This window comes from Kogia breviceps, chromosome 6 (genome assembly GCF_026419965.1).
Source record: "Kogia breviceps isolate mKogBre1 chromosome 6, mKogBre1 haplotype 1, whole genome shotgun sequence".
NCBI lineage: Eukaryota > Metazoa > Chordata > Mammalia > Artiodactyla > Physeteridae > Kogia > Kogia breviceps.
Genome location: NC_081315.1, coordinates 118188798 through 118214337, shown reverse-complemented (window position 1 = coordinate 118214337; position 25540 = coordinate 118188798). Strand labels below are relative to the sequence as shown.

General features: G+C 40.3%; 1 protein-coding gene and 2 pseudogenes across 6 annotated transcripts in view; all 3 read left to right on the top strand.

Moving 5' to 3' along the window:
• ELOVL6 (ELOVL fatty acid elongase 6) overlaps positions 1-25540 on the top strand; it is a 365824-nt gene that overhangs the window by 260091 nt on the left and 80193 nt on the right. The window lies entirely within an intron of this gene.
• Positions 18486-18837, top strand: LOC131758251 (small ribosomal subunit protein eS26 pseudogene; annotated as a pseudogene).
• Positions 21509-21857, top strand: LOC131758253 (large ribosomal subunit protein eL34-like; annotated as a pseudogene).

The following is a 25540-nucleotide window of genomic DNA, read 5'->3' as shown; positions in this document are numbered from 1 at the left end:
TCCTGTCCTTTGTTGAAAACGAAGTATGTAATTCATCATGCATGGAGCCTTTTATTTCTGTTCATGAACATTAGTAAGATTTTAGACAGAGCACAGTCAGGCATGGAAGTGTCTTAGAAAAGCCCTTACTTTCATTATGCCCTCTGCATAGTTCTCTCCTTCAGGGAGAATCATATCCTCATTCCAGGTCACTTGTTACCTAATCCTCTTTCCTGACATAGCTCCCACTCTAGAAAACATTTTAACTTTCCCAATACTTAGATTTTACCAACTGTGGCAGGTTCAGTAACAACTACCCATCTCTTGCATTTTCGAGGTGTCTCAGATGGAATCTTCCTTTTCCAGTAGGTTCCGGGTTTTTTTTGTCTACCTCTTGTTCTATGCTTTTTTTGAGCCTTATTCAGTAGATATTTAAAGAGAAGACAGCAGGCATATTTGGAAGTATGCCCACTAAGGCACTATTCTTAAGAGAACATTTGTTCAATGTCTTTTTTAATGCTTGTGTGCTTTACTATTCCTGCACTGCTTTGTAGCCATTCTCATTATTTAGCATAGTTGGTTCTTAACATGACTTGCACTTCCCACGTTGTCTTCACCTGTGAGGCTTTTACTGTCACCCACGCAAAATCACCTTAGCATCTCTGGATGTGGAGCTTAGGAGTTTTAAAATCTTACCCTGGAGATGAGGTAATGAGAACCTGTGATTTAGGAAGATATTAGAGACATTGGGTCTGTTTCACTGCCCAAATGATTCTGATTCTTTAAAATCCACCTGGAAGGGCTCCGGGCTTCCCTGGTGGCGCAGTGGTTGAGAGTCCGCCTGCTGATGCAGGAGACACGGGTTCGTGCCCCGGTCCGGGAAGATCCCACGTGCCGTGGAGCGGCTGGGCCCGTGAGCCATGGCCGCTGAGCCTGCGCGTCCGGAGCCTGTGCTCTGCAACGGGAGAGGCCACAACAGTGAGAGGCCCACGTACCACAAAAATTAAAAAAAAAAAAAAAAAAAAAAAAAAAAAAAAATCCACCTGGAAAATGTAGCCATTCTACCATGGTATATTGAGCAATCTCTGGGTGTAGATATGAGTATATGAGCCAGGACAGCATGGGTCTCTCTTACTGTCTGAAAAGAATGAAATTGTGTTAGAGTCAAGTTAAATATTCCAACAAATGTCTATAGCATAGTTAAATCCTGATACTTGTATGAGTTTTTAAATTTTGATTTCATAAAATATCCAATTTGTAATAAAATGCATTTAAATAATTTCAGTAGATTTTAGAGTTATCATTTTTCTCATTTTATTTTCCTCTCTATTATAAACAAATATTTTTTGTTACAGATAGGAAATTTCCTATATTCTCAGGTCCCAGAGCTAATCATTTCTGGTGCTTGTATTTTTAAGTAACTTTTTAACTGATATGTCATTACTATTAACACACTAATAAATATGTGTAACTAAATGTAAGAGGATTTCTAAAACCACAAAGTCATTAATAATTAGGATTATGCTTTAGTTCTAAACAAGCAATTATAATAATTTAACATCTGAAAACTCTAAGAAGTAAAAGTTTTTGTCTAGGTAAACATGGTCAATATATACTTTAAAATTATCTTTTCAAGGAATTCTTGAAATATGTTAGCAGTGGGGCCCCAAATTTGCTAAAATTTATTGGGTTTTATAAATTAAGTGCCTATCATGTGCTTAAAATGTATTACTCATTTAATTCTCAAAATAATGCTACAAGGAAGATATTCTCCATTTTACAGATAGGGAAGCTGAGGCTCAGGCACAGAATTAGTAACTGTCAAAAGGGTAGGATTTTGACTCAGCCCTCTCTTTCTGGAAGGCGTTGGTCGTTGCTACTTCTACCACATTTTTGGCCTTACAGCAGCCAGAATCGCGTTTCTCCTCCAAGGTAATGACAAATAAGAGACGGAGTTTCATAGTTGGAGAACAGCATAGCATGGGAGTCTCTGTCTTGGTCGTTACATTGCTGCTTCCTTTTTATTTCCATGGAGGACCAGGCGCTCTACTCCACCCAGTGGTGACAGTACAAGACAGAAGTTGGCAGCTGATAAGAAATTCAGCCAGAGTTTGGGTCTGATGACAGAGATAGCCTAAAAAAATAACTGGAGAGAGGCAAATCAAATGTTAAACTTGACATTAAGAAATCAATATTGATGACACAACGCCTGGGACTTTTTACAATTCTTAACTTTTCTAAATAAAAGAGGAATTGGTATTTTTAATAGACAAAGTCTGTGCCTTGGTATAAAATCGTGGCTGGAGAAAAAACTATTTCTGTTTCATTGCAAATGAGGTAAAGAATGCTGTTAGGTCAGTGGAGACAGCTAAGCCCTGTAAAGCTGCTTACTTTGCATCAAGAAACTGCAAAGTACGAACCAGCCCATTATTCCATCTCTAGAGTTATTTCAGGAATGGCACTGGAAAGTTCGGTGGATCCCATTTTAAACAAAGATCTGTTAGTTTTGTTTAATGTAAAATCATCCTTAAATTTTTCAAGATTATAATACTTTTCACTTCCTTTTTTACATGAAAGCATAAGATTTAAAAGTTTAATTTCCGAAACATCAAAAAGAAAACTGTCTTCTTTTAAGAAAGAGATTTACGTGGAGGATAAAATGTGTCAACAGCTTATAAATCCTAAAGAAGCATGAATTACATTTTATTTCCTTTATATGGCACCATTCACCCAACCATTCTTCTGGATTTTACATCAACAAATGAGTTTCTTAAGAATTGCCACACTTACGGAGGATATTTCTCATCTTGTTCCATCATCAATTAAACTTCATCCCACTTTCTAATAACTATCTATTAAATTATCCCACTCTCTCTTAAGGTTTAAAGCATTCAAGAGAGATAGGTAGGTGGTAAATGCTGTCATTCTGTTTCAAAGGTAAATATTTTGTGTAAGAGATTAAGTCTTAAATAACATCTCAGAAGTGACACTAGCCATCTACTTTTTACAGAATGGTATCGCTTCCACAAATTTACCATAATTATAGTTTACTATTATTATTATTAAATATGAAAAGTCTTATGCATGACACCAGGAAATTTTCCTAACATAGTTTCCGTTTGTAATTTTCTTTGTATCTGTCAGTGTGCCCTGGCCACCTAAAAGACACAGGCTGATCATGACATAAAAAAGTGACCAAGGGTATATCAGAGAAGTTATTCATCAACTACTGTGTCCTCCCTGCTCTCTCACAGGCCAGTGTCTTTATTTATGGAGGGGTCACATAGGTTTGAGAGCTTGTTTTAAAAGATAAAAATCTCTCTTTGCCAATTTGAAAAAGCAAATTTTGGAAGAACCAAGTGTTCATTTTGAAATAAGGTTTCTAGGACAGTGCAGTGAGTGCTTCCCCCTCCTTCATCTAAAAATTTCTGAAATATTTTTAGCCATCTAACACACACACACACACACACACACACACACACACAGAGTATAGTGACCTAGTTGTCATAATCATCACTAATTCTAAGTTTGCTCTGTGTGTGGACCAGCTGCATCCCTGGGGAGTTTGCTAGAAATGCAGCATCTCAGGCCCCACCCCAGACCCACTGAATCAAAACCTGCATTTTAATAAGATCTCCAGATGTTTCATAGGTTCAAACATATTCAAAATTTGAGAAGCTGGTGTCAGGAATCACTGCCTGGAAGAAAGGCCAAACGTGGCACTATCTGTATTTTCACTGAATAAATTTTTTTTCTGTGCTGGAGAGAATCCTGCTGTTTTCTAGATAAGGTAGATCCTGAACCAGGTGGTAGAGAGGAAAGGTTTAGGCAGGTAAAGGTTTTATAACCATAATAATGAGACAATAGCACCTGTAAAATAATGCCAGGGAAATAACTGATGAGATTCCGTTGGGACAGATGAGTTTTTTTCTCAGCAGTTTCCTCTTTGATGGTATCTTCAGTTAAAGATCTGCAAAGAGAAAGGTCCATACCAGGATTGCGATGATGTAAGATGTGACCTTTCGGTAGTCTCTAAGGACAACTGTTTCTAATTATAGCAATCCGAAGAGTATGAAGCTGTAAAGATATTTTTTGGGGGGGTGTTGGAGTGCCAAGAGCCAAATCAATAAGAGTACACTATTTAGAATCGAATACTTCTCATATGAATATTCATTTTACTGTAATCAGTTATTAGATGAACCTCCCTTTTACCCCTAGGATTTCTATACAGTTTAGAATTTAGAGATGTTCATATTTTCAGGTAATGACTTCTTATTGCTGACTGCTACAACTTCTCTAATAAGATTAATATTCATTCGCTGATTACTAAATGCAGCCAGCACAAGCCATTAAGTTAATCTTCACAATACTCCTAGGCAGCTAAGCGCTCATTATTTCCTTTTTACTGATGAGGAAACTGAGAAACGAAGAAATTAAGTAATTTGCCAAAAACTGTACAGCTACTAAGTGGCAGAAGCAAGTATTAAGTCCAGGATCTCTCATTCCAAAGTCTCTCCTCTTAATTATGACACTAGGTTGCCTTCTTGACTTCTTTATGACCCAAGAGCACTGGCTCTTAGGGATGGGAAAGCATTTCAAATCTCATTATTGCTCTAATTAGTAAAACCTTTTGGTAAATATTTACATATAAATCTTCTGACAAACCCAAGCACCTGTCTTATCATTCACACCCAAATACTGGTCTCATTGGTGACTCATTACTATAATAATAGTATTAGAAGGCCTCAAAATCGCTTTTCATGTGGAACTTATGCAAATAAGAGGTATAGAAATTCAGCTAAGAATTTTAGTTTCATTTTAAAGATATATTTTTATTTTTAAAATATATTATTACCAAATAATAAGATTAAAGTATAAAAATGGAAGGATCATACAGTGAATTAGTATCTAAAGTCATTTAAATCATGTCAAGAATGTTTCAAGCATTCTGCTTTTTAAAATTTTTAAACATTTTTAGCTTTTTAAAATACAAATTGGAGGAATTTTGAAAATATTTGCTTAACTTTCCTTATTGTTGAGAAATCATCAGTTTTAGAAATTGGCTATTGACGGGTGATGAGTAAGAGATTTCCTTTTGCCAGACAATATAGTGACATACATTAATATGGAAATTGCCAGGATGTTTGGATATTTATGGAGAATCATCAAAAACAAATCTAGATCAATCTATATAAGCAAAGAACACAAAATTTATGAGTTTAATTTTTGCTGCCTGTATGTCTAAGTTTGGCAATTCAGGCAATGAGAATGTTGTATGAACTTGAATGCATGTATATTCAGGGTTATTTTGGAAGGGTGTGGAATATAACGCAGAAAAGAAGAAACAGTTTCCACTCAGATTTTTACTTTTTAACAACACAGTTGCTCACTGGCTTCATTATGTGCTTGGTTTAAAGAAAAAAGTAAGAATTCAACTAAGAATATGATTAGGAAGGTATTAAACTCTCTAAAATCTATAGGGAACACATTCATTTATCAATTTGGGGGTGCTTATAACATGTTTTTTCTGCTTATAACAGGTCTTTTCTAAGTGGAAATTTTTCTATGCAGGCAGGTAAACGTCTAGTCTTAGGAAGATACTTTAACAGGGAAATAGCAGAAGGTGGTCCAGATAGAATTCAAACCCATATCTGTTTTATTCCAAAATCTTTTTCTGTTTCTAGTAATTGTCTTTTTCTGTCTCATCTTTGTCTTGATTTGTGATCACAGACGTGGATAAACTGATTCACCTCTTTTCTAGAACCAAATCAGAAGCCTTTACTATGGTAAACTGCTCAGCTTGGGAATGGCCTTGGTGACATTTTTCTCATCAGTGTCTGAGTAGGTGGCTGCCGGCCGGGATTCCCTCTACCTGGATATCCTGTATATTTGAGTTTCTCACCTTGCGGGGTGGGCGTAGGTAATGAGTAGCTGGGAAACGATCCTTTCTTGATCAGTTTTGTTTTCCCTCTTTGTTCCCTCTTTATGTGGGGGGGATGGATTATTTCTCTACCTAGGTCTAAACAGAACTCTTTCCTTCTGAACCTGGTTTGCATTTACTCCATAAGTACAAAACATGAAATCAGACTGTGACATTTTTTTACCTTATCCACAGATTCAGGAGTACCATTAACGAATAATTGAACTAATGAAGTAGTTGGGAGACTTGTATTATATCTTGTGTGTAAATAATATAATATAGAATAGGATAATGTAATATATATTTATAGAAACAATGTAAAGATAAATGGAAAACAGCACTGGAGTCTAGTTGGAACCACCCTGCACAGCTTTCTTCTGTGTCTTCCCTGTTCTTCTGTCTGCCTGGTCTGTTGCCCAATCACCTCTTTCCCCTCCACCTTGACACCCTCCCCCCCCCCCACCCCGCAACGCAACCAAATTCCTCCTGCAGCTGGCATGAACCCCAGCCTTCTAGGATGAGGATTTTAACACACTCCTGGGAGCTTGTGTTGAAAGTGACAGAGCAAGTCAGACCAAAAGGAGAGAGGCAACTGCCTGATGACAAGATAAGAAAGGTTTCAACAATTGATGGGTTCTGGCTTCTAAAATTAGCTCTTTTGAAGTGCTGGAATTTCCATCTTTACCGATGTATTTCTTGGCAGACATCCTCTTTGTAGTGATTGCAGTTGTTCCATTTGGAATTAGTTCAGTCCTTCAAAGCAAGGAGAATCTGTTTAAAGACTTAGCTGCAAATTGTGTTTTTGTCGGCGATGGTCACTCCTGGGCAACAACCTAGTGGGGTGACACTAACTGCATCCATCCTGGCTCATTATATGCCATTAAGATCCTTTCTGCAGATCAGGAACGGTGGAAGGTTGGAGGGACCAGTGCCTCACCTACTCCTGAGGAAGGACCTCTTAAGTCATCTGTACTCTCAGGGGCCCATCACCCCACTGATGGGTAATACGGTTCTCTTGGGGAAAAAAGGGTTTTAATATAAAATGTTCATGTTCGTCATCAAAAAATTGGAAATGGGGCTTCCCTCGTGGCGCAGTGGTTGAGAGTCCGCCTGCCGATGCAGGGGACGTGGGTTCGTGCCCCCGGTCCGGGAAGATCCCACATGCCGCCAAGCGGCTGGGCCCGTGAGCCATGGCCGCTGAGCCTGCGCGTCCGGAGCCTGTGCTCCGCAACGGGAGAGGCCACAACAGCGAGAGGCCCAAGTACCACACAAAAAAAAATTGGAAATGGACTAAGTACGTATGATTTTAAAGCCAGTAAAATATTGTAGGTATATGCTGTAAGCATCGTGCCAAGTTTATTAATTTACAGTGGAAGATTGCCTTTCCAGTATCTGAAATATCCATAACTACTTCCTGTGGCTCTCCATTTCTTGTAAATAATCCATAGGGATTATGGATTGGGCTGGAATCAAAATGCAGGGAACTACCTCGTTCTGTGGGTTATTTCACCTGTAACAGAAACTGGCATCCTGTGTATTACTATTAGTATCCAGCAGATCACGGAGAATGCCCCTATATGACAGAGTAAGTATTTTTTTCCTTTGAAGTTGCTATGTCAGTCTCTTGCCAAATTTATTTCAAGACCACTCTTCCTGTGCTATGAAAGTCATTTACCTTATGTTCCTGTTGTTATTGTTGTTTTCTTGATGGAAAACTAAATTTTCGAATACAGTGTTGTTCAAACTTTAATGTGCATCCAAATCGCCTAAGGAATCCTGATCAAAGTGAACCCTTTTTCAGGAAGTCAGTCTGTAGAAATATTTTTATTATTATTATTATTATTATTTTTTTTTTTTTTTTTGCGGTACACGGGCCTCTTACTGTTGTGGCCTCTGCCGTTACGGAGCACAGGCTCCGGACGCGCAGGCTCAGCGGCCATGGCTCACGGGCCCAGACGCTCCACGGCATGTGGGATCTTCCCGGACCGGGGCGCGGACTCTCAACCACTGCGCCACCAGGGAAGCCCTGTAGAAATATTGATTCTTAATCTTAGATGGCTCTGTGGATGCTGGTTGTCACTACCGTTTGAGTAGCAAATCTCTTAGTCATCCTACGAAATGGCTGAGATTTCTTGGGATGGGTTATTTCTATACAACCCAGCCCCTTTCTTCTGAACTTGGTTTGAATTTACTCTATAAATGCAAAATATGAAATCAGAGCATGAAATTTTTTGACCTTATCCACAGATTTCAGGACTGCCATTAAGGAATAATGGAACTAATGAAGTAATTGGAAAACTTGTATTATATAATACAATATATTATACTGCATAATGTATTATATTATATACTGCATAATGTAATATATATTATATATATTATACTGCATAATATATTATACTGCATAATGTATTATATTTATAGAAAAAAATTTATTGTAAAGATAAATGAAAAACAGCACTGGAGTCTAGTTTGCATGAAAATCTCACTTCTATTTTTTGAGCTGACATTGATGAGATATGCCATGTCTAGCAATGTCAAATGAGGTTGTTAGTTTTGTTTTTTAATGATGTATCCTCATCAGATCCTGGGATTAGGAGTTTGATATTCCTCACACAATACTGTGGTCCAGCCTACAATAACTATTGACTTGCTAGGTACATAGTACAGAGATAGGTTATTAATTAGCTTTTAACTGGTAGATTTAAGGGTCTAGGAACTTGACAAAGGGATAAGCCATTGTGTGTAGGAGGAGGGGAATGTGTATGAAGGAGAATCAGCAAGTCATAATATTGATAATATTTTTTAGAAGATTTAGCATTGGTATAATTAATAAACTTTTCAAAAGGTAAAACCACAATAGTTATATTGAAGAATTCGTATGCTGTAGTGTTGGTGATAACTGGAAAAAATGGCTACACAACCAAAAAGCTCCCAGTCAAGTGATATGAGAAGGAATTAGGGACTTCCCTGGCGGTCCGGGTGTTAAGACTTTGCCTTCCAGTGTAGCGGGTGCGGGTTCGATCCCTACTTGGGGAGGTAAGATCCCACATGACTTGCGGCCAAAAAATCAAACATAAAACAGAAGCAACATTGTAATAAATTCAATAAAGACTTTAAAAATGGTCCACATAAAAAAAAAAAAAACTTCAAAAAAAAAAAAAGCAAAAGAATTAACTAGAAGTCAGTAATTATGTCTTTTACCTGTTCAGTATGAGTGAGAAAAATGCCATGATCTACGTGAAGGAGGAAGGACCAGTTTGATTATAAAGAGAACAAGGGTTCATTCTTACGGTTGGAGATTTGAACTCCCTGGTTATTAACTCATTTCACTATGTGTCCAAAAATTTCTTAGGCAGACCAGATGAGTAGACTGATTACATCGAATGACAGTAATTCCACAGTTTAGACAGGCATAGATGGGAATGTAAGCAATGTTCATAAATTCTAGTTAGAATGGGAGCAAGATTAACCCTGTTAAATCCTGTTTAACAGGTCAGGCAAATTCCTATAACCCAAGACATTACTGACAGTTAATGAAGGGCAGGATGTCCAAGATGAAGTTCTTGGACTGCAAAGATCCCAGAAACCAATGACATTTCTGCAGCTGGAAGACGGGCCAGCAGTCAGACATCAGACCACCCACCCATGTGTCTTATGCATTTTCAAGTTCCAGTTCTCGAGGGAAATGGAATGCCAATCACGTGCTGCCACATTTGTGGGAAAATTACAGTGGTCCCACCTCATCTGCAGGGGATAGGTTCCAAGCTCCAAGTAGATGCCTGAAAATGCAGAAAGTACCAAACTCTCTATATACTATGTTTTTTCTTATACACACATACCTATGATAGAGTTTAATTTCTAAATTAGGCACACTAAGAGATTTACCAGAATGACTAATAATAAAATAGAACAGTTATAACAATATACTGTAACAGAAGTTATGTGAATGTGGTCTCTCTCTCACAAATATCTTAATGTACTGTGCTCACCCTTGTGGTGATGTGAGACGATAAAATGCCTACTTGATGAGATGAAGTGAAGTGAATGATATAGGCATTGTGAGGTAGCCCTGGGCTACTACCGTATTGACCTTCTGACAGTAGGTCAGAAGGAGGAGTATCTGCTTCAGGTGATCCTGGACCCTGGAGCCATGACCATGATGTTGGCTGTCAGGAGTGGACCAAGTGGATGGTGGGGATTCAGTGCAAGGTGGACCAGGATGGCGCTGAAACGCCATCACACTAAGCAGAATGGTGCACACAACTTAAAACTTCTGAATTGTCTATTTCTGGAATTTTCTACTTAATATTTTGGTGAAAAAACATATTTTGACCACAGTTAACTGAAACTGTGGAAAGTGAAACCACAGATAAGGGGAGACTACTGTATTCTCACTGTGTGCATGACAGAGGACTTTGTTAAAAAGAAAAAACAAAAAAATACAGACAATTTTACCGGGAGTATAAAATAAGGAATGCCGTTAATACTCTTAACACATACACAAGGGCATCAGAAGCATTTTGATTTTTGAAGTCTAGTTCCAATGCTGTTAAACACAGGCCTGGGAAATAGTAAGAAGAGGGTAACTCAACAGTGAAGCACGTGACAAGTTCCAGCACCATCCGCTACAATTTACTTGGGTCTTCTGAGCTCCAAGCCCATTTCCTCATCTGTAAACTGATATGATAACATCAGTATGATAAAGTGGGAGCACATTTCACTCAGTGATGTTTTTAAAAAAATATAACACGCATGCAAGAAATTTGCAGAAAGTAGTTAAACTAACAGTCTAAACTATTTGCATACAACAACTTACTCTTTCTCAGGGGATGAAATACTTCCCAGGTAAGTGAGTGTAGCCAACTCTGTACTACTATGTCACAACCCACTGAGAAGTGCATTCCCCACTTACCATAGCAGAAATAGTAATTCTGGGGATATGATAACTTATTTTGTGATTTAAAAGTTTTTTTAAATAAAGCTGTCAGTATGGGAACAATAATACCTCTTTATAGAATTCAAGCAGGAAGTATCCTTTTGAACATGAGAAATTATTTCTATTTCTATTTCGATTAGAGAGAAGAGATCTCATTCCAGAATCAGTCATTTTGTGATATCTGTATGACAAAAGAGGCATCCCACCAATGAGGAAAGAGGAAAGTGCTTCTCTAATCTTATCAAGTTTCCATTTTGGTTGTCTGCCAACTCCACTGGACTATTGAACACAAAGGGCATTGGCATTTGACAAAAGCTGGAAAGAGACCATAGTACCACCAGTAATAAGGGGACAGACACGGGCAGGTGACAATCGTGGCTTACAGGGCACTTTCCCAGCCCTCTTGCCACTGCTGCTGTTGCTGGTAGTTGAACCACTGTAAAAAAAATGTGGGCCATTTGGGGGCATGTTGCTAGTTCAGAAGTGGACAAAAGGAAGACGATCAGACAGTGCAGGGCCAGCTTATGGGAATGCTGGGAAGTGTAGCTACTACAGCAGGACTATGCTATCTAAATGTACGCTAGTCATTCCTGTTTCAGTGTATAGTCTCCCACACCAGCCGAATTTCTCATATTTGTAAAGAATTTTGCCTGAAATTCCAAAGCATCACAAGGTTCTTTTAGACTAATAAAACATGACTTAATACTATACTAGTAGAATTCAAATACTTCCACAAGGATCAGAGTGGCTCTCCAGATAAGGACCAATGCCCTCCACCTGGGAAATTATCAGTAGTGCTTCTTCAGATCTTCCACTCCCTCCACCGCCCTCCTTCTGATTATCTGATAGACACTTTTCGGAGTAGGTGGTCCCAGGGAAACGCTGTTTCTGTTGTATTCTTCAGGTGCATTGTGAGTATCCTTCATATGTGCTGGGGCTGAATATTAGAGTTACCTGGGCAACTTTTTCAAAATACCAATGTCCCTTACTCCAGACAAATCAGATTCTCTAGGAGGCAGTTCTCAAATACTGTGTTTTTTTAAAGCTCTCTAGTTGATTCTAATATGCCCCCAGGGCTTAGAACCATGCAGCTTTCAAGAATTAAAAATGAGGGACTTCCCTGGCTGTTCAGTGGTTAAGACTCCACACTCCCAATGCAAGGTACACAGGTTCAGTCCCTGGTCAGGGAACTAAAATATCCCGCATGCCCCGCAGTGCAGCCAAATAAAAGAAAATTATTTAAAAAAAATTTTTAAAATAAGAAGTAAAAATGAGAACTGTCAGTCATTCATTCATGCCTCAGGGTGAATCAGTTACCATGGACTGAGTTTTTCCAGAACCAAGAGGTATGAGCATGAGTGAATGAGAAATTTGAATAGCGGTGGTGAGCTGTAAAAAAAGCAAACATTTTAACAGTCTGTAAATTTTGGGATAACCGAACTTATTTAAGTCAATATTTTGTTCAGTCTAAATTGTAAGCTCTTCAACTGGTTGAAAACCATTTGCAGATAAAGAGCCTAAGGCTTTGCCTTCTTCGGGCCAAGAGCAGGATATTGCTGTTATACACTCTCGATAAGTTTTTGTTAAATGTCCCTTTACCTGCTAGTTGTTAAGATCATAATAAAAGAGGTTACTAAGAAACATTAGAAAAACAAGTCATTCTGGAAGAGCTTACTGTAGTATTTTTTTCGTTGTCCAAGAGGTGATCTTTATGCACAGTATTATTCGTGGTTGTTGAAACCTTAGGTACTTCTTGAAGACTTCAAGATATTCATTAAAAAAATATTACCCTTGGTTGCAGTTAACAAGTAGTCACTGAAGGCACTTGGGCAATACGAATTTGCTCGGTATCATTCAGATATTGCTAAGACTTTGGATATCTGTTGATAACCTTAAGAATTCACAAACACAAAAATATTGTCTCTTTGTTGCAAGTAAAAAGTGCTGAGAATTGAAGGCAAAAGATGATTCCCCCCCCCCAAATTAAAAAGAACTAGACCCTCAAAGTCAACGTTTGTGCCCTTTAGCAGAGTAAGTGGTAGAGATTGGTTGGGATTTGATACTTGAGCCCACAAAAACTTAGAAACGAGGGGCGAGAAGCAGCTGATCTTTGTAATTGCAGAAATAAAGACAATACAGGCTTCCTCTGGCTTTATCTTCCTGTGGAAAGGAAAAGGGCGGGGCGGGGAACACCCAACTTCTCCACCTTTCTGTGAAAGGCAAAATCAAGTTTGGGGCTTATAGAAACATGCTAGCCCTGTCTCCAGAATGGCGTGGGGAATTAAGGACGTGGGGAAAGCACTCACTGAGTGAAAGAGCTAGTGACTCAGCCCCATCTACGGCAGCCAGGGATTAGGGGAGTCACAGCTAATTACCACATGCTAGGAGTATAGGGATGGAACCAACCTGAACCAAACCCCAAGGGTGCTTAACATGACAGGGCAGGTTATGTAAGGTATTCTGTCACAGAAGGGAAGGGACAGGACAGAGCCCTATCGAACACTTAGGTATGACAAAACAGTTTGTAACCAATTGATAAATTCTGAGATTCTTTGCTATGAAAATTCAGCCACACTAGAGATTGTTGCAGTTATGTTAGAGATTGCTACCTGCCGAATGACAGGTTTAGCCGAAGGTGACTAGGGAAGGGGGCCAGAGTTAAAGAAGCTGAAAAAAATCTTAGACAAACAAAGTTCACTTCCACTTAAATATCCTAAGTTAAAACACTCCGTTAATAGAAAGAGTTGGGTCAACTATACAGCCATTCTCTTCTTTGCTTCCAAATCACTTCCAAAAAGAGACAAAAGAGTAGACATATAAGAGAAAAGGTCCAGATGCATCAGTGCAAAAGGAAAAATTTTATGTGCCTCGTTGTTTTCTAAAAACGTATCTGTAAGCCGCACCGTCCCGCCCTCCCCCCCCCCCAAAAGGAATCATGTTTAACAGGCAAAAAATACTTTGGAAAGAAGACAGATTTAAATAAGGGAAAATGTTACCCAAGGTCACCATGATTATCTATAGGTGTCTGCCCATCTCTGAAAAGTAAAATATTGACAGCCCAGAGCCCCAAGGGGATAAAAATGTATATTCAGTTCTCATTCAAATGAAAATGCATTAGGCTCAGGTCCAGAGAACAGTCTTGAGTTTGATTTCTTTTTTTAAGCTCCCTAAATTTAACAAGCTGAAATTCTTAAAACTAGGCTTTCATAAAGACAAAAAGGTTTTTTTCATTTTGTTGTTTATTTTCTTAATTTAAAAAATACACACAAAAAGAAGTCCCATAATCTCACTTTTTTCCTTAAAATTTACAAGTTAAGGTTTCCCTGCCCTCTCACCTTGAGAGATAATGCTTTTTTCTAGAATACTAGAGATATGTATCTGTACCTATCCATCCACGTATCTATATCAGTATCTATAATTAATGATTTAACTTGTTGCAAACCTTCATTAAAAAGATGGAAACTTGCATCCCTGGTTTAGGGAATCTATTGATACTATTTTTAGTTTTATCTGCTTAATCTGTGATAGTTTCTGGATTACAAGGCAGTTGTTTAAGTGTAGTTGATTGAAGGCGGATGGTTGTGGGATCAGGTGCCTCGAGGCAGTGTAAAGGACTGAAGAACGCTGTAGGACTTCATCCTTATCTCAAACCGTCCCCCACCCTGCCTGGTCCTACCCACGCAATGACCGTTTCTCAGCCGCTTACACGAACTAAACTCCAGTTTTTAGACTTTCCAGTATGCATTTCCTTCTCCCTGGAACGTCCTTCCATTCTCTCAAAGGCCAGCTCTTTCTCATTTTTGTGATCCCAGTTGATGTGCCAGCTCTACTGAGATACTCTCATTCTCCATCTAGAAGAGCTTCCCACCTCCAAACCTTGTCTCTCCCGGTATTCTTTTGTTTTCTTTCAATTCACACCATAGTGGGTTATTTTTGTTTATCTGTGGATTCGCATCTGTCTCTCCCCAATTCAACAGAATAAGCTCTGTGAGGCTCGTGGTGGTGACCATCTTTTTCAGTACTGTGCACACAGCGAGCGCTTCACATAGGGGCTGGCAGATAATAGGTGTCCAATAAGTATTTGTGGAATTAATGAGCTGTATATATCATTGACACAAATCCACAAACATATAACTAGCTTGCTTTGCAACCATGTGCCTGTAAAGAAAGAGAAGGCTGTTCTTTGATTGCTTTTTATTAGTCATGTTTTACCAAATTGTAAGTTACTAGCAAATTTCTAGTAGTAGCTTTGTCAGAAGTAAATTACAGAGCATGCTGTGTTACTAAAATGGGTTACCACTCTTGAGAAACCCAAGCAACAAGGGATAAGAATCTCTCCGTGCATTTCTATAATGACTTGGCAGAAGCTGTGGGATGGAGGAAAGAATGGGACTCACTCTAATCATAGGTCTGCTATTTTTCAGTCATTTATTAGTAACTTCTTTTCTTAAGAGCCTTGAAGAGCCTCCATTTTCTTACCTGTAAAAGGCAATCGTTTTGTCTCATAGGAACAAGGTAGATGATACATGACATACAGTTAAAACCTGCCATAATATATAAATGAATCTGCATGGTCTTGTTATTTTGAAATTAATGAAATGGGGGACACATGCAGCTGGCTGCCTGGGAATTCCAGGCATCTGTGAGCCCATTGCCAACAGCTGTTTCCACAATTTTGTTATTGTCTCAGAGTGGGTTGCCGCAGGAATCTATGTAATGTTAGTAAAAGTGTTTTGTGAATTGCAAAGTGCCAAATAAATTTATGGTGTCATTACTATTATTATTATATGGTTAAAAATAGATCCTATTAATAAACAAGAGATCTATTAATAGTGACTATCAGCTTTTGCCTTTTAAATTTAGATAGACTTACTAGAAGCATACGCTTAACTGACATGGATATAAGAAGATCTCCAGTAACGTCAAAATATCTTCTAAAACCTTGGAAGATGCTAATGCTTCATAGTGTAACCGAGCAGAACCCTATGGGGCCTTCCTGGGACAGATCCCGTCCCCATACCCTCTGCTTCGGATCTGCTCTGAAGTACCTAGATAAATAGTATCTGAGGCACATTTCCTGAGTTGTTTTACAGATGCTAAAACCACCACCAAGTGAAAGGAATTAACTACTTGATGACCGTGAGCACGCAGCCCCCAAATCAACTGGCGCCTAAGGATTGATGTTATTAACCCTTGTGACACCGCCCTGTTACCTCACCATCAACCAATCAGAGAACTGTGCTGATCAGCTGATCGCTTACCCTGGGACGCTCCTCCCACACCTTGCCTTTAAAAGTGCTTTGCTGAAAGCTAAGGGGAGCTCGGGCTTTTTGAGCGCTGGCTGCCCTGCGCTCCTCGTCTGGCAGCTTACAGTAAACGCTGCACTTTCCTTCACGACAACCAGGTGCCAGTACATTGTTTTTACTGCACACAAGCAAGTGGACCCGAGTTTGGTTCAGTAACAATAGTGAAGATGTCCTCCTCACCAGGTAGCAGAAGGTGAGTTTGTTTGCTCCATTTCGGATTGACTTGGCCCTCTGCTTTCCAGTTCCCCCCCAAAGAAATTAGTCACAATGGTGAACTTCTTAAGAGGAAGTGGCCATAAAGTGCAAAATCACTAAAAGCAACCAGCCAGTAACCCAGGTTTATACTCAACCAAGGTAGATTTAATCCACACTCAGAGTCAAGGAATCACTGAATTCGAGTGCTGGAAGGAACTAAAATTTACTTATATTAACCCCAAAGTTCTCTTGATTTCCAGTCTCCTAAGAAAAAAAAGAAATTAGTTTTTATTATCTTTCTTGACCTATATATAATGCCAGACCATAAAATTTCCAAAGGTACTATTTTCCCTGCCTAACTTTGACCTGTGTACTTATTACCGTGGAGCCCTTGGCCTTCCAGCCAAGAAGGAAGAAAGGGTGTAATTCTGCGTTTATGTGAGTTCTACAGCTCTTTAAATGACAATCCCAAAAGACCGGATGTTTCTCTGCTAAGGTGTTCTTTTCAGACCTCTGTTTCTTCTCCCTTCCCAACTTTTCTTTACCATCCCCTCCCAGCTTTATCTCTGTGCTCTCTATTAGGGTATAGGTAGACAGGGTGTGGTTGTTATTTAGCTGCTAATTTTGTTAATTTAGCCTCAAACGGCAGTTTTACAAATGAACTAACATTTGAGAAACTGAAACCCAAAGGTGATACGAAACTCAGAAAAGTACAGTTGACCTTTAGTCAGCTAGTCAGAGGATAAAAGAATACTATTTAGAGAGTAGAGTTCGGTGTGGTTATTGGGTGAAACTGGTGTAATTAGAGGTAGCTGGCAGATCCTGCAGAATTAGTTACTCTGGGCAAATAAGAAAGTATTCACAGGACCTCCCTGGTGGTCCAGTGTTTAATACTCTGTGCTTCCACTGCAAGGGTCACAGGTTTGATCCCTGGTCTCCCTGGTGTCCAAGGTCAGGGAACTAAGATCCCGCGTGCCAAGCTGCAAACTGATGGGTAAGACTGCATCTCCAGTCTTTCATTCAGTTTGAGGAAGTGCTGATTGCTCTTAATTTAGGTGAGTGTGTGTATCTGTCGGTCAATGGCATGTATAATCAGTCCTAGCTTTGTTTATGGCAGGACAAACTTTCCTTATTACTACTTATGAAACCACATAACTCAGGTTGGGACTTGAACCAAGCCAAAACTCAGACTGGGACTTGAACCCACCGTCTTTTCATTGAGATCACACACCTGATCTCAAGACTTAATGAAGCTTAGGTTCTTTATGTCTCCTCGTGGAAACAACTCAGTGAGAGACAAAGTGATAGGTAAGAAGTGTTTATTTAGAGAGATACACGTTCCAGAATGGCCCTGGGAGAAACACATTCCATAGACAGAGTGTGGACCATCTCAGAAGGTGAGAGGCCTTGAAATATGGGCTGGGTAATTTGATAGGCTAATGAGTGGGAGGGTTATTCCAACAATTTTAGGGAAGAGGTGGAGATTTCCAGGAACTGGGCCACTGCCCACATTTTGACCTTTTGTGGTCAAAGGTGGAGCTGTCATGGTGCCTGTGGGTGTGTCATTTGGCATGCTAATGTATTATGAGTGTATAGTGAGGCTCAAGGTCTACTGGAAGTTGAATCTTGGACATAATCGGTTCTAACCAGTTTATGTCGTATCCTCAGTGGCTGTGTCATTCTTTTAAATGTTGTGCCTGGCTTCCTTCCTCCTATTTCACTTGCACATTCCTAATGTCTTCAATAAGGCATTCAGTATAAAGCAAACATTTTGTTAAAGACAAACATATTGTTGTGGGAAGTCTACCCAGAACTATCAGCACAGCCTTTGACTTTACAATCGATTGAACTTAAATATGAAACTCAAGGCATTATAGTTATGTGTCTATTCCTAATGCAGGATTCCTAGCTCCAGAGGAAACATCTGAGGGCATTCATGACCTGTCAAAAAGTGAAATGGGATTTTGAGATACTTATATAGAAAATTGAGACCAAAATAACACTTAGAATTTCAAATATCTAGAGTCCTATGAGACAATATGTGGAGCTAAATTTTCTGAATTGGGTACATCTCAGTCTGTGAATGTGCAGTCTCTGTGATCACTGCTTTAAGAAACCCACTATAGCCTCTTTCGCCTCCGCTTCCAAGATGACCAAGAAAAGAAGGAATAACGGTCGTGCCAAAAAGGGCCACGGTCACATGCAGCCTATTCGCTGTACCAGCTGTGCCTGATGCCCAAGCATAAGACCATTAAGATAAGACGTTCATCATTCGTAACATCGTAGAGGCCGCAGACCTCAGGGACATTTCCTAAGTGAGTGTTTTCGACTCCTATGTGCTTTCCAAGCTGTATGTGAAACTGCATTACCGCATCAGTTGTGCAATTCACAGCAAGGTAGCCAGGAATCGTTCTCGGGAAGCCCCGAAGGACCAAACACCTCCACCCCCATTTAGACCTGCTGTTGCTGCCCCACGACCTCCACCAAAGCCCATGTAAGGAGCTAAGTCCTTAAAGACTAAAGAAATACTGTTCCCTGGAAAGACAATAAAGTGGAAATTATACTTAAAAAAAAGAAACCCACTATAACTATCTTTCATATGAACCCAGATTGAATCATACATATTATCATTAATCAATATATATTGATTAATATCCTAGCCCCATATCCAAGTTTAGAAGAAAAATTCATTTTTCAGCTAGGCTTACTGAGTTACATCTAATTGAAGTTCTTCTTGTGGTTTAATGAAGGTAGAGGTTAATTCTTTGAAAACCTCATTCCAAATTATGGTCCGCTTTCTCTCTTCCTGGTTCCTTTGATAATTCTAAACAGATCTAATATGTTGACCTTTTGCTCATCTTTGAGGATCTTCTCGAAACATTAAATTGTCTCTGGTGCCTGGTGGGGATCAGACCTGTGCTGAGGATAGGAGGATTACTTTATGGTTCTTCCAGGTGAACTTGACTGAGGTGGATTACAAGAAGAGGAGGGAGAGGAGGGGAAGGGGCAGGAAGAGAAGAGAGTGCTCTACTGTGGTCCCTTCACTGGTTGGCTTCTTTTCCAATAAAGCCTTTATCTGCTGCTGAGTTTATCCATTTTAAAATTTTTAATTTTCAGTGCCTTCCCTTATTCCCTGGGCTACTGCCCTGCTACCCTAAACTGTGCTTATATTGAGCTTCATTACATGTGTTTCTGACTCCTCAGATTTGCTAATTCGGTTACAATTTTTGGCCTCCATGATGTTGACCTTGGCTTTGGAGTGAGGCCAATTTGATCCCAGAACACCACTGCTTACTAGTCATGCAGCCTTGGGCATGTTAGTTATTTCACCTTGCTGAGCTTCCTCACCTGTCGGGTAGGGGTGGTACACACACCTACTGTATCTGGTGTGACTGTTGAAGGAGAGATCTGCATCAAGTTTTTAGCACAGTGGCTGAAGAGTCCTAAGTAACCTGGACTCTGGTCAAGTTCAAACATCTCATTCGTTTGGCATCCTCAGGTTATTTTTCAGTAACTTCCTTGATAGCCTTAAGGTGATTATCTCATTTTCACCCAATTGTATATCCACATAATAAAGGAGTGTCCTGGGTTCTATTTTCCTGGTCTATTCATGAATACAAAAAAAAAAAAAAAAAGGGAAGACCTTATATGTTTAGCCTGGAATTCAAGGCCCTGCTCAGTTCTGTCCCCAAACTTCCTCTTCTGCCTTATTTCTCACATCACTGTTACTGAATGCAGGTTTGTGTGCCCGATGCACGGTAAGGCGAAACGAACCCAAACATTGCAGTTTGGAAAAGAGGAAGGTTTATTGCAGGGCTAAGCAAGGAGAACAGGTGGCTTGTGCTCAAAAAAAATCTGAATTCCCTGACGTTTTGGGGAGAAGAGTTTTTATAGGCAAAATTTGAGGGGAGGGATGCAGGGTATGTGACTTTCTAATAATTGGCTGATGGCGAAGTAACGGGGGTGGTCTAGGAATCTTATGCTCGCCCTGAAGTCACTGTCTGTCTTCCACCTGAGGCGAGGCCTTAGTTCCTGCAGAAGAACTCAAAGATATTGTTATGTATATCTCTTGAGATAGAATCAGTATCCTGCTTTAATTGTTGCACTGTAGTTTCTTGATTGTTCCTCCTTTGTTTCTGCATTCCGTATTTCCCTGACTGGTAGCCATTTGCTCTGCCCTTTGGAATTTAGGGAAGGTCTAGGAGGCTGAAGCCTTTATCCTGCAAATAAGAAATAGGGGACCCGGTAAGGCTTTTGTGCCCAGGAGGGCCCCATGGGGTCCTGCTTGGTTTCATCCTCACTTTCAAATGTCCAATACATTTACCAAACTGGAATAATTCTCACTCTCTGGATAAACACTGTCTAGCCCATGTTTCACACTGTTCCTTCATTCTGGAATGTCACATTCCTAGTCTCCCCTGTTCCCTATCCTGCCGTGGTGTGAAGTCCTACCAGAAGTCATGATCTCTTACAGCCTTGTAATCCCTCCATCTGCACAATTCTTAGCACAATTCTTTTTATGACTTTATTATGACTGACCGTGTTCTTTCATGTGTGATAGTCACTACTAGTTAGTAGACTCCGAGGGCAGGAAGGGGGTGTAATGCTCCTATTCTCCACTGTGCTTAAAATGGGGTTTCACAATTGGTAGGTCTCAGCGATGGAGTCCTGAAGGAAGGAATATATTGTGGGGGTCGGAACCAGATATCAGTTGTGCCGTCAAATATATTCTAATTGTTTCAAATATTTATTTTATTTTCATATATTTCTATTCAATATATAAGAGACCTTCCCTGCCCACCATAGCTGATAGAGTCCTGTCACTCCTGGCCCACTTGCTGTGCTTTAATTTTGCACCTGAAAACATATCACTATCCCTGTAGATACGCTATAGAGCCTCCAGTTAGTTTCTGTCTGCCTCTGGAATGTAGGCTTCATCTTTTTTGACACTTAGAATCTTTAGCAAGAACTCAGTCAGTATTTCTTGAACAAGTGAATGGATAACTGAAATAATCATAGGCTTTACTCTGCTCAAGTATGGATAGTATCAGTTCTAAGTTTCTAAAAGTATAAAAACAGGCTTCCTAATAACTTGTTTTGGAGGTTTAGACGTTAAGTTTTCAGAGTAATTCTAAGAAATGGAAGCCCTTCCAGGAATGCTGTTTAGAGGCGTTCAACATGGTCCTGAGTTTGACACACCATTGTAGGCTATCATGCAATACAGCCTCTAACAAAAATAGCCTCTCTTGAACCCCTGGTAGTAGAACTACTCGCTTTTATACCAAGAAGGTTGGGAAAAGCACCAAAATCTGTATGTGATGTGTGCTGAGAAGTTCATGCCATGAGACCTAAAGTTCTTAGGAGGTTACCTAAAGTGAAAAAACATGTCAGCAGGGCCTGTGGCGGGTCCACGTGTGCTAAATGGGTCTGTGACAGGATCCAGCTCACTTTCCTTAATGAGGAGTAGAAAATCCTGGTCAAAGTGTGAAAGGTACAAGCACAGAGTCAGAAAGCTTAAAAAAAATAAAGCTTTTTTGAGTAATTAAAAAAAAAACCCTCAAAGACTTGTTCTATTAAAAAAAAAAAAGAAAATAACTATGCTAAATAACTATAAGAGGAGGTTTCAAAAGTGTAGTCAGAGCCCAGAAACATTTTAGTTTAATTTGGTGAGTTTAACTCTTTCTTATCTTAATTTTCTTTTTTTTTTTTTTTTTGCGGTACGCGGGCCTCTCACTGTTGTGGCCTCTCCCGTTGCGGAGCACAGGCTCCGGACGCGCAGGCTCAGCGGCCATGGTTCACGGGCCCAGCCGCTCCGCGGCACGTGGGATCCTCCCAGACCGGGACACGAACCCGTGTCCCCCGCATCGGCAGGCAGACTCTCAACCACTGCGCCACCAGGGAAGCCCCACTTATCTTAATTTTCTTCTTTCAATACCAAAAGAGTATATTGGGAAATAACTGCTTCTCTTCAGCATAGGACTTTGCTCCCCAGGCAGACGTTGGAGTTAAGTCAAGGGTTAAACAAAATAAAAGGTCAGAGGATGAGGAGGTGATGCTGCCACACCTTTTCTTCCCACCCCCACTTTCATCTCAGACTCCTGTGATCCTCTAAGCCCTATCTTCCTAAAGCATCTCACCCCACCTCCTTTCACCATTTGCCCTAGTGCGATATCACCCAGTGCTTTGCATACAAATTCAATTCCTGTTCATATCTAAAAGAGTGTAACATTTGTAAGGAAATGGTAATGCTTTTGCTATGCTCTCAAAGTCGGATGAGGCTGTCCTTGAGGTTTGAGGTTTATCTGTACAGCACCTGGCACCCAGGGGACCTCAGTAAATATTTGAAGAAATGAATGAACTATGTACAGAGGAGGCAGCCCGAAGGCCACTTCAGGTCACAATGGAACACTCTTTATCAGCACTTTTCTGACTTGATTGCTTGGTGACACTCGACCCACTCTTTGCTTTGACCTTTTTTCCATGACACTCCTTGGATTTCCTCTTACCTTTTGGTTGTCTCTTCTTATTCTTTCCTGCTTGTTTTTCACCTCCCCCTTATATGGTGATACCTCCCTCAGTTAGGTTCTACCCTGATCCTCAGAATATTCCCCCCTGGATCACCTCATCCAGGTTCCTGACTTCAGCCATCACCATCGCAGATGTGGATGACTTCCAAATAGATATCTTTGGATACCAGCCCAGCCCAACATTTCTAAGTCCCACACCCTATGTGTCTCTTTCTTTCTTTTTTTAAAAAAATTTATTTATATATTTATTGTTGGCTGTGTTGGGTCTTTGTTGCTGCGTGCGGGCTTTCTCTAGTTGCGGGAGTGGGCCTCTCATTGCAGTGGCTTCTCTTGTTGCAGAGCACGGGCTCTAGGCACACAGGCTTCAGTAGTTGTGGTTCATGGGCTCCAGAGCTCAGGCTCAGTAGTTGTGGCACATGGGCTCAGTAGTTGTGGCTTGCGGCCTCCAGAGCTCAGGCTTAGTAGTTGTGGCGCACAGGCTCAGTTGCTCCGCGGCATGTGGGATCTTCCCGGACCAGGGCTCAAACATGTGTCCCCTGCACTGACAGGTGGATTCTCAACCACTGCACCACCAGGGAAGCCCCTATGTGTCTCTTTCGATCTCTACCAGTAAGTCATACATTCTTATTAACTATTAGTAAATCCTAGAACACCACTTCTTTACTCCCCACCCACAAAGCTAACACCAGCTACCGGGTCAGACAAAACAGAAACCTGAGAACCACCACCTACTCTCCCTTTTGCCTTTCTCCCCACATTAAATTAGTTGCTAAGACCTGTCTGTTCTACCTTCTCTGCTGAATTCATTTCAGTTCACGTACGGAATGATTACTCTGATGGGTTACCATCTTCCAAATGGCACTCGCCTATCCATCTTCACCAGTCCTGGCTTCTTCTCATGACAAGAATTGCAGTTACCTGGCATCTCTGCCCATCAGCTTACATTCCCCCAGGTGTCCTCCATGTGACCATGGCTGGGCGGGCTTTCTAAAAATTTTATCTAACTCTGCCCCTTCTGCTTCAACCCTCAGTGGCCCCCTGTGCCTTCAGGATCAAAAGTTCAAACTCATCCCGTGTAGGTAGAAAAGTCATTCAGGATACTACCTCCTAACCCTCCAACCCCATTCCTTACTCCTCTGGTGCCCTGGTCAGTCCAAACTCCTTGTTCAGTTTCCGACATACCCCACTGAATGCTTGTGCCCGCCGTGCTTCCTGCCTGAGCACTTTTTCTCCTGTTCTTTAGCTGTTCTACTCTTTGAAAACTGGTTCGTTCTGCAAGAGAGTTTAGTTTCACTTCTGCCCTCCTTTTTTATGCCTTCTTCTGTCCTCTTCACATCCCTCTGAATGTTTGGAAGGCCTTGTAAAATTGTTTCCTTGTCTCTCTCACTAGACTGAGCGGTCTGAGATGTGTGTCTCTGGCATCTAGAACAGCATAGACCAGTGTTTTTCAAAGTGGGACCTGCAGGCCTTCCTGTGTCAGAATCATTTAACCATTGTCAACACTCATGTTCTTAGGCCCTCCCCTCCCCCATAGGACCTAGAAAATCAGAATTTCTGGGTGTTTTTAAGCAGACTCCCCAGGTAATTTTTATGAGTATACGTATTCAACCAATATATTTAAGTAAACAAATCAGCTGGAGCCTTTGAGCTTATTTTTTAATTCACATACACTGCAGTAACTTGGATTTGTTGCTGATACTTCTATCAATACTCCTCCTGTGTATAGAAGACCATTTAATTTCCTAGAGAAAAGTTTGACTCTGTGTCATAAAAGGAACTGGGGATTTGGAAGTCCTGTGGCCAATTCTAAACACTTTAATAAACAATGTGAACAGTTCAAATTAAATAATCCACACAACCAGATTTAAGCAGCCCTGATGACTCTTCTTGTTCTTTTGGTGAGCACTTGACCTCACCTCTCTGGAACTCAGTTTTTCTCTGTGCAAATTCAAATCACTGGGCATAGCTCCAGATGGCTTACAGGAATTTGAAAATCATTGTGGCAGATATTTTATGTGTTTCATCATTTTCAGTTCAATGTCCAAGGTGTAGCCCCTACATATAATATAAAATTATTGCTCAGGAGACTTCCTCAAGTATAGAAGATTATTTATATAAGAAGAAAGTAAAAAACGGTGCAATTGGAACTTCTATACACGAGTGGGAGTGAGAAGTCTCTAGTGATCTTTAAACTCACCAACTATCCCCTTGAATAGAAATATGTACTTACCGATGTTTATATGCATTTAAGTGCCAATATAAATACACACTCGTGCACAAATGTAACTTTGCTCTCTTTGATATTCTGCAAGGATTTATATTCGTGTGCATATAAACTAGCCTGAAAATCCTGGAGCCTGCCAGACAGGTTGCACCTCTGAATAAGTATAGCTGTTGTGAACTTTAGCCCACGTTTGCTTAAAGAGAACTATCCAGTCCCTGGTGGCTGATGCTTTTGTCCGATTTGTGCAGTGCTTATTATTGTGTAACTTTAATTTGCCCAAAATTGTCCACAAAGCATTTTGTCCTTTTGTTTTTCTGGACAGTTATTCCCTTGGGCCAGTGTGTTGCTCCTGCTTTAGCGTTCAGGGCTCAGTCATTTTTAATACTTGACCAATCAAGCTCAACTAAGTGAGAGTAATTGTGGCCAAAATGCCTAGGCAAGATGTAGAGA